General features: G+C 38.2%; 1 non-coding gene across 1 annotated transcript; it reads right to left on the minus strand.

Moving 5' to 3' along the window:
* Positions 1 to 1,577: 1,577 nt before the first annotated feature.
* LOC141610020 (small nucleolar RNA R71) lies at positions 1,578 to 1,684 on the minus strand. Its single transcript, XR_012527916.1, has one exon. It is a non-coding gene; the product is annotated as a small nucleolar RNA R71 (small nucleolar RNA).
* Between the last annotated feature and the right edge of the window lie 14,002 nt (positions 1,685 to 15,686).

The following is a 15,686-nucleotide window of genomic DNA, read 5'->3' on the forward strand; positions in this document are numbered from 1 at the left end:
CTATTATTCTTGCTTTATTATTGGAATCATTAGTAGGTATAATCTCTTAATCCCTTTTTAATTATTGCTAATTACTTTCATTTATTCATCATGTTTCATTATGTTAGTATGATTGACAACCTTTCTAGCATGATCAATATGATAATGAGTGAGTAGTCTCTTAGCTAGGGTTTAATGGGTGATTAGGGGAAACCAACATGGGGAATGATTCATGCTTAAATTAATATGCTTTCATATCTTATTTGCTTGCTTGTTTTGATCTTAATACATGCACATGTTATATTTGATGAAATGCTAAGCCTATGAATCCTTGCATTTACTATCATCTTCTATCCTTTCAACTTGACTTGTAAGACATAACCCAACTCGAGTCTTGTTAGACCATGCATGTGTTAAGTAGGGAAGATTAAGTCGACTTGTAGGTGTTGTACAATCCAAGAGATTCGGCTCCGGGACCCAAACTTTCCTAGGATTGTAAGATATAACCCAACTCGATCCATCACAACAATAATTGCTTGCTTATAACTTGAGAACATGTTTGTATGATCATATCCCATGACTCCCCTATGAACCCATGACACCCTAGTGCTTTTAATCAATTGTTTACACCCTCATTTCATTTACCTTGTTAGTCTATTTTCATTGCTATTTTAGTTTAGTAACCTTCTACATCAACCCAATTTGTGACACCCCTAGACACCGCTAGTTACGATAGAATCTTCATTTCAATACCCGTCCCTTGGGATCCGACCTTTACTTGCCTCTTTACTAATTGTAGAGTTGTTTGTGAAGTATAAATTGTGTTTTGTATCGACCATTGACCAACGACCACATATGCTTAATTGTGAACACCAAATGGCTCCGATCAAAAATGGCGCCGTTGCCGGGGACGGTGTTTAATTGATTTAAGATTTCTTTTATTGTTTTTAGTTGTGTCTTTTTCACCTTGGGGAAGTAAAACTCCTCAAGGTTTGTTCTAATTGTTTTTGAGTTGTTTGATATTTTGCATGTCTAGAAGGATACAAAGAGATTTGTTACCTTTTGACCGTGAAATCGAAAGAACCTTGACGAATAATAGGAGACTTGTTAGGAGGAATTTGGGAGGTGTTGGTGAAGTTGTTCAACCCACTAGTGAGTTTGTCAATCCTTTCGCAATAGAAGGAGAAGAGAACCCATTAAACAATACCACACAAAATCCACCTACAATGCCTAAATTCTCGTCACACTCTATACCCACCGAGGAGGATCTACCAAATGGTACTCCTACCCCACAACATCTTACCGGAAACTTTATTGCCAAGTCCGCCTTCATCCAACTAGTTGAGAGGAGCCAATTCGGGGGAATGCCTAGTGAGGACCCTCATTCTCATATGGAAACATTTTGTGATTATTGTGAAGCTATCTCTCAAACGGGCGTGACTCAAGACCAAATAAGATGGGTCTTATTTCCTTTTTCGTTAATCGGCACCGCAAAGCAATGGTTGAAGGGCCTTGATAAGGCCACCCTTGGAATAGATTCTTGGAAGAAGCTAGCTCCAGCTTTCTACCAAAAATTCTACCCACCGGAAAAGACCAATATGCTAAGAGCTCAAATTACGGGTTTTAAGCAAAGGGATGAAGAATCTTTGTATGAAGCTTGGGAGCGGTTCAAAGGTATTTGTCGCTCATGTCCTCACCATGGACTTAGCGAATGGTTTTTAGTGCAACAATTTTGGAATGGTTTATATGAAGATTCAAGGAACATTCTCAATATGGGATCAAATGGAATGTTCACCGAAGTTGATGACAATCAAACATGGAACAAGATTGAGGAAATGGCGGTCCATAATTCGCAATATAGTAGGCCTCGCAAGGCTACTAGAGGAAAGTATGAAGTGGACACCGTTACTCAATTGGGTGCTCAACTTAGTGCTCACATTGACACAATCAACTTGAAGTTTGAACAAGCTATGGCTAGACTTGAGGAAAGCTCAAAATCATCAAAGCATCATGTCAATGCCATGACGGCATCCTCATCAATCCCAAGCGGGATATGTGAGAATTGTGGAACCTTGGGTCATGACTCAAGGGAATGTAGGGGAACAACCGAGCAAGTCAATGCTTTCCAAGCTTATAAAAGTGGTACCCCTTATTCAAATTTTTACAATGAAAACACCAAGTTCCATCCAAATCTCTCATACAAAAGCCAAAATGTCCAAAACCCTCAAACAACATACACTCCACCACCCATGAGAAATCAAAACCAAAGACCCTTTTTCAATCAAAATCAAGGTTACCAAAATCAAAATCCATACAATCACCACAATGACCAAAGTTTTGATGTCCAAAAAGCGGTCCTTCAAATGCAAAAGAATCAACAAGAATTTTTCACCCAAATGCAAAAAGATAGCCAAGCAAAAGACACCACCATCAACAACATTCTAGCTCACACCAAGATGTTGGAAACACAATTGACCCAACTAGCATCTTCGAGCTCACAAAGACAAAAGGGGCAATTACCACCTCAAGGTAATCCCCCTAGACATGAAACGGTTAGTGCCATTCACTTGAGAAGTGGTACAAGGTATGAAGCACCGAAGGAGCAAGTTGAGGATGAAGTTGTGAGAGCTAGTGAGAATGAAGTTGTGGTGCAAGGCCCCAAAGAAGGGGAATCATCAAAAGAAGAAAGCTCAAAGAAAAATGAAGACAAAGCCAAAGAAAAGGAGCCCATTGTGATTAGACTTCCTTTTCCAAGTCGTCAAGCCAAGCCTAAATTTGATGATCAACTTGGAAAGTTCATGGAAATTGTGAAGAACTTAGAAGTCTCAATTCCTTTCACGGAATTAATCAATCACGTTCCGGCCTATGCAAAGTACATGAAAGATATCCTCACAAAGAAGAAGTCGATCCGGAAACTTGAGACTATCGCCTTCACTAAGGTGAGTAGTGCCATACTTCAAGGGAGTTCACCTCCAAAGTTAAAGGATCCGGGAAGCTTCTCAATACCGTGTACCATTGGCGACACAACGATCAACAAAGCCTTATGTGATCTAGGGGCTAGTGTGAGTGTCATGCCGTACTCGGTAAGTAAAAGGTTGGGAATGGGAGAGCTTAAATGTACCAATATCACTCTTCAAATGGCCGATAGATCGACGAAGACACCATTAGGGATATGGGAAGATGTCCCCGTGCGAATTGGGAAGTTTTTTATCCCGGTGGACTTTGTCATTGTTGATATGGAGGAAGATTCCAACATTCCAATCATCTTAGGAAGACCTTTCCTACACACCGCGGGTGCGGTGATTGATGTGAAGCATGGAGAGCTCACTCTAGAAGTGGGAGATGAAAGCATAACTTTTAATCTTGACAAGACCATGAGAGCTCCTCGTTTGCATGAGCCATGTTTCATGATTGATCATTATAGCCGAAAAGATGAGAAGAAGAAATCGGAACTCCAATGGAGGAAGAAAGTTGAAGATGCTCCATTCAAAGAGCAAGTGAATTGTGACAAGGAGAGCTTGCAAAGCTCATCAAAATCAACCAAGGAAGAAGATGATGGCCTCATTGGCCAAAAGAAGAAATTGGGAGAGTTGTCTCCATCCAAGCAAGAGATTTTCAATGATCAACTCAATGAAGTTTGTGGTCTTTGGGACGACGAATTTGAAGGGATCTTTAATCCCTACATTGGGCATGCCATCGATCATGATCAACAACAAGAACCACGGTCTATTGAGGACCTCTACCATAACAATGAACAAGCTTTTAATTACTTCTTCGAGGTGTTGAGCAACATCAACAACACCTTGAACATGCCTCCTTGACATCTCATCAAGAATGAGAGTTTGGTGGAGTCCTCCCTAAACCACCACTTGTAAATATTTCTAACTCCCTAACTTACGTTCAATTTTTGCATTGCATTTTTGTCATTTTTGGATTTATTTTTACTTTGATCAAAATAATTGTCATGAAAAGAGAGAAGTGAGGGAGGGACTAATGATTTTAATTGATGTGTAGTGCTTTACCTTAGTGTGGGGATGGCAATTGCCTAGGCTATTCATGCCTTAGTAGTGCTCCCACAATGAAGAACACAAGATTTGAAAGAAAGAAAGAAAGAATGATAAGGGAATGCGTTGGTGCACGGATGGACCTGAATCCGTGTACACAAGGACCAATCCGAGCGGATTCCTGAGAATCCGCCCGTCTACGAGAGGATCCGAGCGTCCTGTGAGAAGACGCCCGTCTTGGGCCGAGCTGAAAACTGCAAAATTCTTGACTGTAGAAGAATCCGAGCGGATTCCTGGAAAGACGCCCGTCTCACAGAATCCGTCCGTCTTATAGACAATCCGCCCGTCTTGCAGCTGAAGAAAAACAAAGAAAAATCTCTGGACAAGAGTCCGTCCGTCTCAAGCGAAATCCGCCCGTCTTACCTCAGCAGAATCCGAGCGGATTGCCCAGAATCCGCCCGTCTCCAGGCGGGATTTTTGAAAATTTGAAGCTGAAGAATCCGAGCGGATTGCGCCTAATCCGCACGGATTGCCCCTGCGTCCTAATATTGTCGAGTTCTTTAAATACCCACCCCACCTTCATTCATTCATTCATTCACTCATAAACACTACCCATAACATCAAAACCCTCATCCTCTCCATCTCAAAAACAAAAACCCTCAACAAAACTCACCAAAATCAAATCAAACCATCTTTCAAATAACAAATCAATCACTCCATCTTCATTAATAATCAAAACCAAGCACAAAATCTTCATCTTTGAATTGATTTTTGTTCTCATAAAGGCAAAGCCTTTCACTTTCAAAATCGATTTGGGCATTCTACAAATTGAAGATTTTTGATCTTTCTCTTGGTTAGCTCATCAAATGGCAAGAACAAAGGGAGCAACAAAAGCAAAGGCAAAGGCAACAAAGGCACCAAAGACTACAACTCTCTCTCAAAGGCAAAAAGCTCTACAAATGAAGAAAGCTTTGGCAATGGTGGTATCAACACCAAGCTTGGAAGTGCAACCACCTCAACAAATTCCTATGGAAGCATCACCCTCTACTCCGGTAATTAATCAACTCTTGCGTTATCCGGAGGTAACATTCATTTCCGACTCCCATAGAAATACATTTGTCAAGTTTGCTATGAAACAAATTCAATCCACCAAATTCATATGCCAAGATGCTTTAGAGAAGTTGGGTATTCTTGAACAAACAAGAGTCTTTTTCAATGCCATGGGTTTAAAGAAATTGTTTGAAATGGAGGAAGTAACATACCCCTCCCTTGTCTTGGAATTCTTAAGTTCTTTAAAAGTGACAAAAGTTGAGAATAGGGAAAATATTGAGTTTCGTCTAGCTAACACTAGTAGACGCATTTCCTTTCCGGAATTGGGTGCAATTTTGGGTCTTAGCGATGAACATAAATTCTATAAGCAATATGGGAAGTATGATCCCGAGCCTCTTTGGGAGGCAATCTCCGGGAAGAAATTTGAAGATTTTAAAGCTTGTCGTGCTCTTTTGGTCCATCATCCGGGCATAAGAATATGGCACAAAGTTGTGGGAAATACCATAATTGCTAGGAAAGACACCAATCATTTCACGGGACTCGATTTTATTCTCCTTGAATCAACTTTGAATATTGGAAGAATTCACACCAAGCCTTACAATTCTTTGAGGCTATTGGTTGATAGATGGCTCCATATAGATAGTGGGAAGAAGGGTCAAACCGTAATTGTTAATGGCGGCCTTGTCACGGTCCTAGCCAAGCACTTTGATCCTAATTTCAATAAGGATAGCAAGTACAAGGCTAAGGATGGTGGCCATCTCATTGATATGTCCACCTTGATTAACAAGTTTAAGTGGGTTGTTCACAATTCCCTTGATACCAAGTATGGGTGGCTTACAAGTGAGGCTCGATCATTCACTTTACCCGCAAAGATTTGCCGTCTTAGTGTCCACCGGACCAACTATTTACTTCCCCTATCCGAAGAAGCCGAGTACATCATTCAACAACAAAAGGGTGATCATGAAACCCCCTCCTCTTCCATTGTTATACCACCTTACCCCTATGTTTATGAAGAGTTCAAACCACAAGGAGTTGAAATTGGGAAAGATTATGTCACTCTTCTAATGCAAGCCATGCACAAGCAAGCTTATGAAGATCGGAAGAATGCTTATTTGGCTCAATGTCCTCCCCTCCTACATCTAGCTAGGCAAGGACTCCTTGATCCATCTTGTCCTTTGCCTAGTTGGGCGGATAGAGAAGCCTTGTTTCCGGGTGCATCTAGGGACGTGGTGGAAGACAATGAGGTTGTTGGAAATGATGAGGAGATTGATGATAATATTGAGGAAGAAGCAAGTGGAGATGAAGAAAGAGATGGTGAAGATGGTGAAGATAATGATGAGGAAGATGATGGTGAAGAGAGCAAAGAAGAAAGTGCCAAGGAAAGTGGCAATGTGACCACTTCTCATGAGGGAAGTGGTGATGATAGTAGCATGATGGAAGACTAGCCTTGGAGATTCCTACTCTCCCACGGTTTGTCTATATCTCTTTGTATTTTATTTTCATTTTGATCATTGTTGGTTTAGTCCTAGCAACATCAAAGGACTCACACCTCGGTTCCTTTGAGGTGTTCTTTATTGTTCCCACTTTTGTAAAATCCAAAATGACAATCTAGTCTCATGCATAGCATAGCATGTGCATGAACTCCCCCATGCTTTGACATTAGCAATAGTGTCTTGCTTGGTTTGGGGAAGTTAATGCATACGCAACGGGAGGTAATTTAAATTATCCTCTCCGTCATAACAAAAACCATGCATCATGTAGTATAGCTTAGTGTAGAATTGCATTTAGTATAGAAATCATGCATCATTCTTGCATAATTTCCATCATTTTGGCCATTGAGGACAATGCCCATATTAGTGTGGGGATGGGAATTCTAACACTTAACTTTTATTCAAAAACCATAAAAATTGAAAAATTTCAAAAATCATAAAAATTTGAAAAATTGAAAAACCAAAAACAAGTTCATTTCCTTTGTATATATTGTCTTGTATATATTGTGTTTGTTTCATCCTTGTTCACTTTGATTGACTACGCCACATCCGAGACATGAGGATATTGAAGACCGCATGGTATGATCTTTCCAATCTCCTTTCTCCTCTTTATGTTAATGACTATGTGGCTTTATTTTGATTGATGCGGTAAAACAATGTGAACTTAGGATTGCATTTAGATTATTTGGCATATTAGTTGGTAGAATCATATGCATTAGGATGTTTATATGTTAGTTGCATCATGGCATGTAGTTGCATGTTAGAAAAATTTTGCGAAACCGTCTATTTGGGAAGCTTGACAAGTGTATATAGGCCCTAGTAGATGCTTTTTCTTCTTAAGACTTTGCTTGTTAGAATGCTTGTAAAACACCCTAGGATGTGTCATGCTAGTATCCTTTGACCCATGGTTTAAGGCCGAGTCAAGAGTACCTTGTGGTGTGATAACTCCTTGGCTACCGTTTATTCCAAGGTGACCCTTGAAACCATGCATACTTCTATCATTCATCCATATTCTACCATACATTTTTGTCATCAAAGGGAATGGGCACAAAACAAAAAGAAATCAATTTGAGTTCAATGAAGTGAAAAGTGAAAGAAAGTTTGCAAAAATGCATCAAAAGAAAAGAGGAGCAAAAATAGAACTCCTAAAGCTTCAAAAATAAGGCACCCTCGTTACTAATTGGGGTGACTTTGAAAATGTTCAAAAGAAATGCAAAAAGTTGTCAAGTATTGAAATGCCAAAAGTCAAAAAGAAATGGCAAAGAAAGTGTTCTCAAAAAGTCAAATGCCAAAGAAATTTGGGGGGAAAACAAAAACAAAAGCAAACTCCCAAAATGAAACTCAACCATCTATCGATCCCTTTATCCATCGTATCCATTTTTGTGCATGGTAGAGAGGGGACGACCCTTCTTCTTGTCTAGGCAAGAGGGGGAATTCCGCGATCCTCCAGTGTTTCTAACACCATAGGGAGTCTACTCTTGACAAAAGCATTTAACGATTGAGGACAAAGGTACCCTAGCTTGACACAACTTGGAGGTGATTTATTGGTATCCTTCTAGGCTTAGTAGTTTGAACAAATTGCATCTATGAAGGATTGTGTACCCTTGAATTGCTTCCCTTGTAGATAATTTCCGCCACTTAGATGAGGAAAGTGGCTATTATTTTTGTAGATGCATCCATTATGTGATTTTGTGTGCTTAATGTTTGGATGTGTCGCCATTTTGGCAAGACCCACCTTGCCTTGCAAGAAGGCATCCTACCTCATGGTTGTCTTGTTGTGAGTTGAAGGGGCGGAGTGAGACCCGCTAATTGTCTCATATCGGCTATTATTATTAGGTTAGGTTAGTATTGGTCCTAGTCTTTGTCACCTCTTTACTCGGGACGAGCAAAGGTTCGGTTTGGGGATATTTGATGCGACCATAATTGGCGCATATTTAGCCCCCGAATTACCATTGTTTCTATGCTTTTTAGTGCCTATTTGGGTCATTTCTTATCTTTAGTTCTTCGTTTTGCATATTCTTTGAGATTTTGATCCCTTGGTAGGAAAGGAGTAAGAATCTTGCATTTTCATGGCAAAACAAGGCTAAATTGATCATATTCAATGACCAAGCATCAAGGAGAGACAAGACTAGAAGGCCTTTGTACATAGCATAGTAGAAGAGCATTGTTGAGAAAAGGATCCTTGAGTCCCCAAGGAAATCCCCAAGGAATTCATGAAGAAAAGGGAAGAAAAAGAAGAAGGAAAGTCATTGAGCTACAATCCGAACGGATTGTAGAGAATCCGTCCGTCCTCGCCAGTCCGAGCGTCCTCACCAGAATCCGCTCGGATTCCCCATGCCCAATCCGAGCGTCTTGTTCCTTGATCCGCTCGGATCGTCCACCCTGATCCGGCCGTCCCGACTCCCGGCCCGCACGGATCACAAAGACAAAGACCACTTTCGTTCTTCAAGCTACGAAATGAAGAAGCCCTTCTCTCGGACAATCCCGGAGGCTCCTTGCTCAACTTAAAAAGTGTAATTACTAGTTTAGCCCTTAGTTAACCCTAATGCATCCTCCCTAATTTTCACTATAAATACCCCATTAGTCTAATTAGAGGAGCATGTTCTTCTTATCAATAATTAGTGTAGTTAATATTAATCAAATCTCTCTTCAATATTGTAATCAAATATTAATCAAGTTTTAATCCAAGTTTTAGTTCCTTAATCTCTCTCTTGTTCTTACTTTATTTTGGGTAATTGAAGATTATTTGGGTTATTATTGGGAGATTGACAACCTCTCAATCTAGGATTCAAGTACTTCTATTATTCTTGCTTTATTATTGGAATCATTAGTAGGTATAATCTCTTAATCCCTTTTTAATTATTGCTAATTACTTTCATTTATTCATCATGTTTCATTATGTTAGTATGATTGACAACCTTTCTAGCATGATCAATATGATAATGAGTGAGTAGTCTCTTAGCTAGGGTTTAATGGGTGATTAGGGAAACCAACATGGGGAATGATTCATGCTTAAATTAATATGCTTTCATATCTTATTTGCTTGCTTGTTTTGATCTTAATACATGCACATGTTATATTTGATGAAATGCTAAGCCTATGAATCCTTGCATTTACTATCATCTTCTATCCTTTCAACTTGACTTGTAAGACATAACCCAACTCGAGTCTTGTTAGACCATGCATGTGTTAAGTAGGGAAGATTAAGTCGACTTGTAGGTGTTGTACAATCCAAGAGATTCGGCTCCGGGACCCAAACTTTCCTAGGATTGTAAGATATAACCCAACTCGATCCATCACAACAATAATTGCTTGCTTATAACTTGAGAACATGTTTGTATGATCATATCCCATGACTCCCCTATGAACCCATGACACCCTAGTGCTTTTAATCAATTGTTTACACCCTCATTTCATTTACCTTGTTAGTCTATTTTCATTGCTATTTTAGTTTAGTAACCTTCTACATCAACCCAATTTGTGACACCCCTAGACACCGCTAGTTACGATAGAATCTTCATTTCAATACCCGTCCCTTGGGATCCGACCTTTACTTGCCTCTTTACTAATTGTAGAGTTGTTTGTGAAGTATAAATTGTGTTTTGTATCGACCATTGACCAACGACCACATATGCTTAATTGTGAACACCAAATGGCTCCGATCAACAACGGTTTAGGTATAACCGTTGTATTTTATATTTCATTTTGTTTGATTTTACCGCCACGAAATAAAGCATCATTTGGTACGAGTTTTTCCTAACCCGCTGCAACAGCAGGAAAAGTTTACAACAGAAGTTTGATATATAACAGGAAGACAATAATTACACAATGACATAAAATATCTTGTTTGGATTGCTGATATTTTCACGGCTGCCGGGAACGTTTTTTTGGATTTGCTAGTCTCTTCATTAAACCAAATACCTTCATCATGATCCTTTCGTGTATATACGTTTGGAATGTTTAACATTTTCAACATCAGTACCAAATTGCGATATAACATTATGATCAAGTCCTTCAAATTCGACGTCTTCATCATCTAGAATTCGGCGATGGCAAGATAGAATAACTTACCACTTCTTATGCATAGGATCGGTAATATAAAACACTTGTTTTGCTTATGACGCTAATATAAAAGGATCGTCCTTGTTTCCAACCTTGTCAAAATTTACGAATGTGAATCCTAAATCATCCTTTATAACACCATTGTTGTTGTCAACCCACTTGCATCGAAATAGAGGTATCTCAAAATCCATGTAGTCTAAAACCAATTTCTCTTGAATAACTCCATAATATTGCATTGTACCTAATATAGGATTTTTATCCTTTGAACTAGCAAAGTATATTGCCTCAGAATCTACGCAAACTCCACTGTTTTGCATTGTGTTCGCCTCATATTGAATGCGGGTGTAGAAAGTGTACCCATTGATCGCATACCCGCTATAAAAACTTGTACGAGAATCAGGACCGAAAGCGAGATGTCGTAGCCTGAGTGAGCAACCATCAATTGGGTTGTCATCATCGTAAATGGTAACCTTAAACCAGTCACTAAATTGCTTGTTATGCTCATTTGCATACCACTTTTCGTTCTTATGAGGGTGTTTACCCTAAGGTAACGCTCGTGTTCCATACTGTAAGGCTGGACATAATCATCGTTAAAACGAACATATGTATGAGCTGTATGTTGCATGTGAAGTGACATATCCTTAGAAACACGACCCCTTACACCTTTTCCATTCATCTAGTCCTTATGACGATTCATAGGAGCTCCAAATAACTCATCCAAGGAGAGGTACGCATAACAATACGAAAAAGCTTCATCAATAATTTCTCGCTCAGCAATACACCCCTCTGGACGATACCTATTAGATGTGTAATCCTTGTAAACTTTCATCAATCGTTCGAATGGGTACTGATATCTCAAGTACACTAACTCGAGATACAAAACCTCCTAGACTAGGTGGACAGTCAAATGAACCTTGATAGTGAAAAATGAAGGAGGAAAATACATTTCAAGCTGACAAAGACTGGTGACGAGGATGTCCTGCAAAGTTTCCGCTTTATCGGGATCAATGACTTTACTGTTGATTGATTTGTAGAAATAACAATCTAATTATAGCATGTCAAACCTTTGGAGGTAGAATTGAACGAACGACCACAGCTAGTAGTTGTTGCATCAATGTATGACAGTCATGTGACTTTAAGCCAGTAAGTTTTAGGTCCTACAATGAAACAAGGCTTCTAATATTAGACGAATAGCCCTCTAGCACCTTAATACCATGCAAGCATTCGCAAAACTCTTTTTTCTCCTTTTTTGAAAGAGTATAAGCTGCAGGCGGCAAAAATGTCCGATTTCCTTTTGTTTTAGCTGCCAGCTCGGGCCTAATAACCATCTCAACCATATCATCCTAAGCTGCCTTGTTGTCTTTTGTCCTACTCGGAACATTCAGCAGAGTATTGATTATATTATCACAAACGTTCTTTTTAATGTGCATAAAATCTAGGCAATGTCTAACCGGGAGGTCACGCCAGTACGGAAATTTGGTAAAAAAAAAATATAGATTTTTTTTATAACCAAGAGTAGACAACTTAGGTCCCTTCTTCCCATATGTTATCTCAATATCTTTCACTTTCTCATACACTTCATGACCATTCAAAATCTGAGGACTCCCACGATGCTCAGGACACCCATTAAACGCCTTGTGAAGCTTACGATAATAATGATCAGGGCATAACCATCGACGCTTTCCCCTTGCGAGAATGCTTCAAATATTCCGATTCAACCCCCCCCACCCACCCACACACACACACACACACACACACACACACACACACACACACACGCATACACAATGGGCAAGCCTCTTTCCCATGTATAGTATGTCCAGAAAGATCGACATATGCCGAAAAGTCAGTTATTGTACACAATAACATAGCTCTCAGATTGAAACTTTCCTTCTTATAACCATCAAACACCGGTATCCCTCTTTCCCACAGAATCTTCAGATCATCTAGAAGTGGTTCCAAATACACATCTATGTTATTTCCAGGTTGTCGATGGCTAGATATCAACAACGACAACAACAGATACTTCCGATCATACGAACTCATGGGGGCAAATTATATATGGCCAACACCACTGGCCAAGTACTGTGTTGGGTACTCATGTTTCCATGAGAGTTCATTCCATCTGTGGAGCGCGCTAGACTCAAGTTCCTTGCTTCTTTGGCGAAGTCAGGATATTTAGCGTCAAACTCTTTCCACTATTGACCATCCGCTGGTTGTCTTAACTTTCCATCTTCAATCCTTCCACTACTATGCCAAGTCAACATTCTTGCATCTTCTTCTTTCAAATAAATCCTTATGAATCTTAGTATTATTGGAAATACCACAACACCTTAGCTGGGATCCCTTCCTTACTTTTACAACGCCATATAGAGCAGCGCTAACAATATGATAATTTCTCATAATCTTTACGGTAAAATATGTAGTCATTGGGACAAGCATGTATTTTCTCATATTCTATGCCCAATTCTCTAATCATTTTTTTAGCCTCATATGTCCGACACGGAAGAACATTACCGTCAGGAAGCATGTCACATACCAAAGCTATAAGATCGGTAAAACTCTAATAACTCCACCCATTTGACCCCTTCAAGTTATATAACTTTACTACCGCGGACAATTTGGTATACTTCTTACAACCAGTAAAAAAAAGGCATTTTAGATTAAGGCCCTGTTCTTTCTGGCTTATTTTCACCTACTTGATTCGATTCGGCTCGATCGATTCGATTCTTAGTTTAGCTTCGATTCGATTCGATTCAGCTCCATTCGATTCGATTCGATTCGATTCACTCCATTCGATTCGATTAAGCTCATTCACTCACTCCATTCGATTCGATTCGATTCACTCATTTCAAATTTTTACTTATCTTAAATTTAATAGTTATTATTAATTTTGTTATCAATAATACTATTTTTTTTAATATTATTCTTTATTATTATTATTATTATTATTATTATTATTATTATTATTATTATTATTATTATTATTATTATTATTATTTTATTTAATAATAGTGTTAATAATAATGTTATTAATAATTTATTTATTATGAATATTATGAATATTATTATTAAAATGAATAATATTGTTGTTGTTGTTATTGTTAAAATGAATAATAATTTTAAAAATGTTAATAATAATAATATTATTTATTATTATTGTTGTTATTATTATTATTAGTAGTAATATTGTTGTTGTTGTTGTTATAATTATTGGTATTATTATTATTAAAATTAATAACATTTATTATTAATATTATTGATGGGGCACGCCAACCGACTTGACCCGAGCCATACGGGTCATACAAGTCAACACGCTTGCCAATATGGTTACGGATTCGCTTGATACTCTACGAATCACGAATTGTTAAAAGCGAATTCTATCAACGATTCAAAAATACATATAACACATTTTCTCTAAGCGAATCGCGAATCGATAAGGCGTATTCATAGCGAATATGGTAACTATGCTTGCCAGCCATCATTTGAGGTACACATAGAAATCTATAAATACCTCATTATTCACCCATCAATGGTAAAATACTTCTCACCAACAACTTCCTCTCTCTAGAAGTAAGACTATTCGAACTACTATGAGAGGGCACGGAAACCTTAGCTTCAAGCAAGGTCCCAACTATCCAACAGTACCGTAAGGCATCAGAGAAGGACCTATTGCGAACCCTCTGAGGCCCTATTTGTTACGCGTGAAAGATCCATCCGGAGAGAGCAAGCATAGGTTTGAGGTGCCATCGTCTGAGAGGAGCGCGTTGACCCGACCCGGATTCGAGCAACGCTTACTTGAGTGTTTTTATTCGAAACAATTATTTTTACTAATATCATTATTAATATTGACATTATTATTTAATATTGTTATTAGGAATATTATTAGTAAAAAATTACTATTTTTTCATTATTATAATTTATGATTATTTATATCCTCCTCCCTCTATCCCGGTCAATTGTTGTCCTTTGGTTTTGGCACAAAGACCAAGGAAAGAGGAGTGACCAATTATAAAATGACAAGCGGACCAAATTGAGTGTGAATGATCAAATTGTCCATCAAGTTCATTCTTAAAATAGAAAGGACAATAATTGAATGAGACACCCCAAAATGGAATAGGACAACAAATTACCGGGACAGAGGGAGTATAATATTATAATTTTTTTCTTAAAAATATTAATTTTAGTATAAATAGTATTATACTATGAATATTATTATTATTATAGTTGATAATAACAATAATATTAAATATTATTATTATTATTATGATTATTTCGATTCGATTCATTTCAATTCACTTTATTGATTCGATTCGATTCATTCAAATTCTATTCGATTCGATTCATCCAGCTCACTCCATTCATTCGATTCGATTCACTCCATTGATTCGATTCACTCGATTCGATTCGATTCACTCCGTTGATTCGATTCGATTGATTCGGCTCAAAAAGCCGAAAAGAACAGGGCTTAACTCAACTTCTCAATAAAATCATCAGCATTTATTTCCCCATCACCGGTAGCTTCAAAATCATCGAATCCATCATCTTCAGCAAAATTCTCATCTAAAACAACTTCAAGTGTAGGTAAACGATTGTTTACATACACATCATATCCCCCATCCCCTATATCTAAACCAGCAGCTTCAGGTGTATGATTATTTACCTCTACATCAGATTCCCCATCCTCATCCTCTAATTCTCAATGAAAAATCCAACGCCTATAATCTCTACTGAAACTGTTATGTTATAAGTGTATTTTGACATCTGAGATAGGCAAAACCCTAATATTACCACATCTATTACAAGGGCGGGGGATTGATGAGTGAAGAAGAAATTTTTCACTAACGAAATTGTAAAATTCAGCAATTCCATCATTATAAATGGGATCACCAATTTCACCATCAATCATCCAAGTACGACCCATATATAAGCCAGTAGCTATGAAAATGAGACTACCTTTTTTAAGCTATAAAGATTAATGACGGCGACGACGGCAAAGATGGCTTGTTCACCATCAGTCATTCTATTATTAATATATTTCAAATTCATTTATTTTTAGAGTTGCATAATCTAACACGGTTCTTATAAGAACCGTTGTAAT

Source organism: Silene latifolia, chromosome 10, assembly GCF_048544455.1.
Source record: "Silene latifolia isolate original U9 population chromosome 10, ASM4854445v1, whole genome shotgun sequence".
NCBI classification, from domain to species: domain Eukaryota; kingdom Viridiplantae; phylum Streptophyta; class Magnoliopsida; order Caryophyllales; family Caryophyllaceae; genus Silene; species Silene latifolia.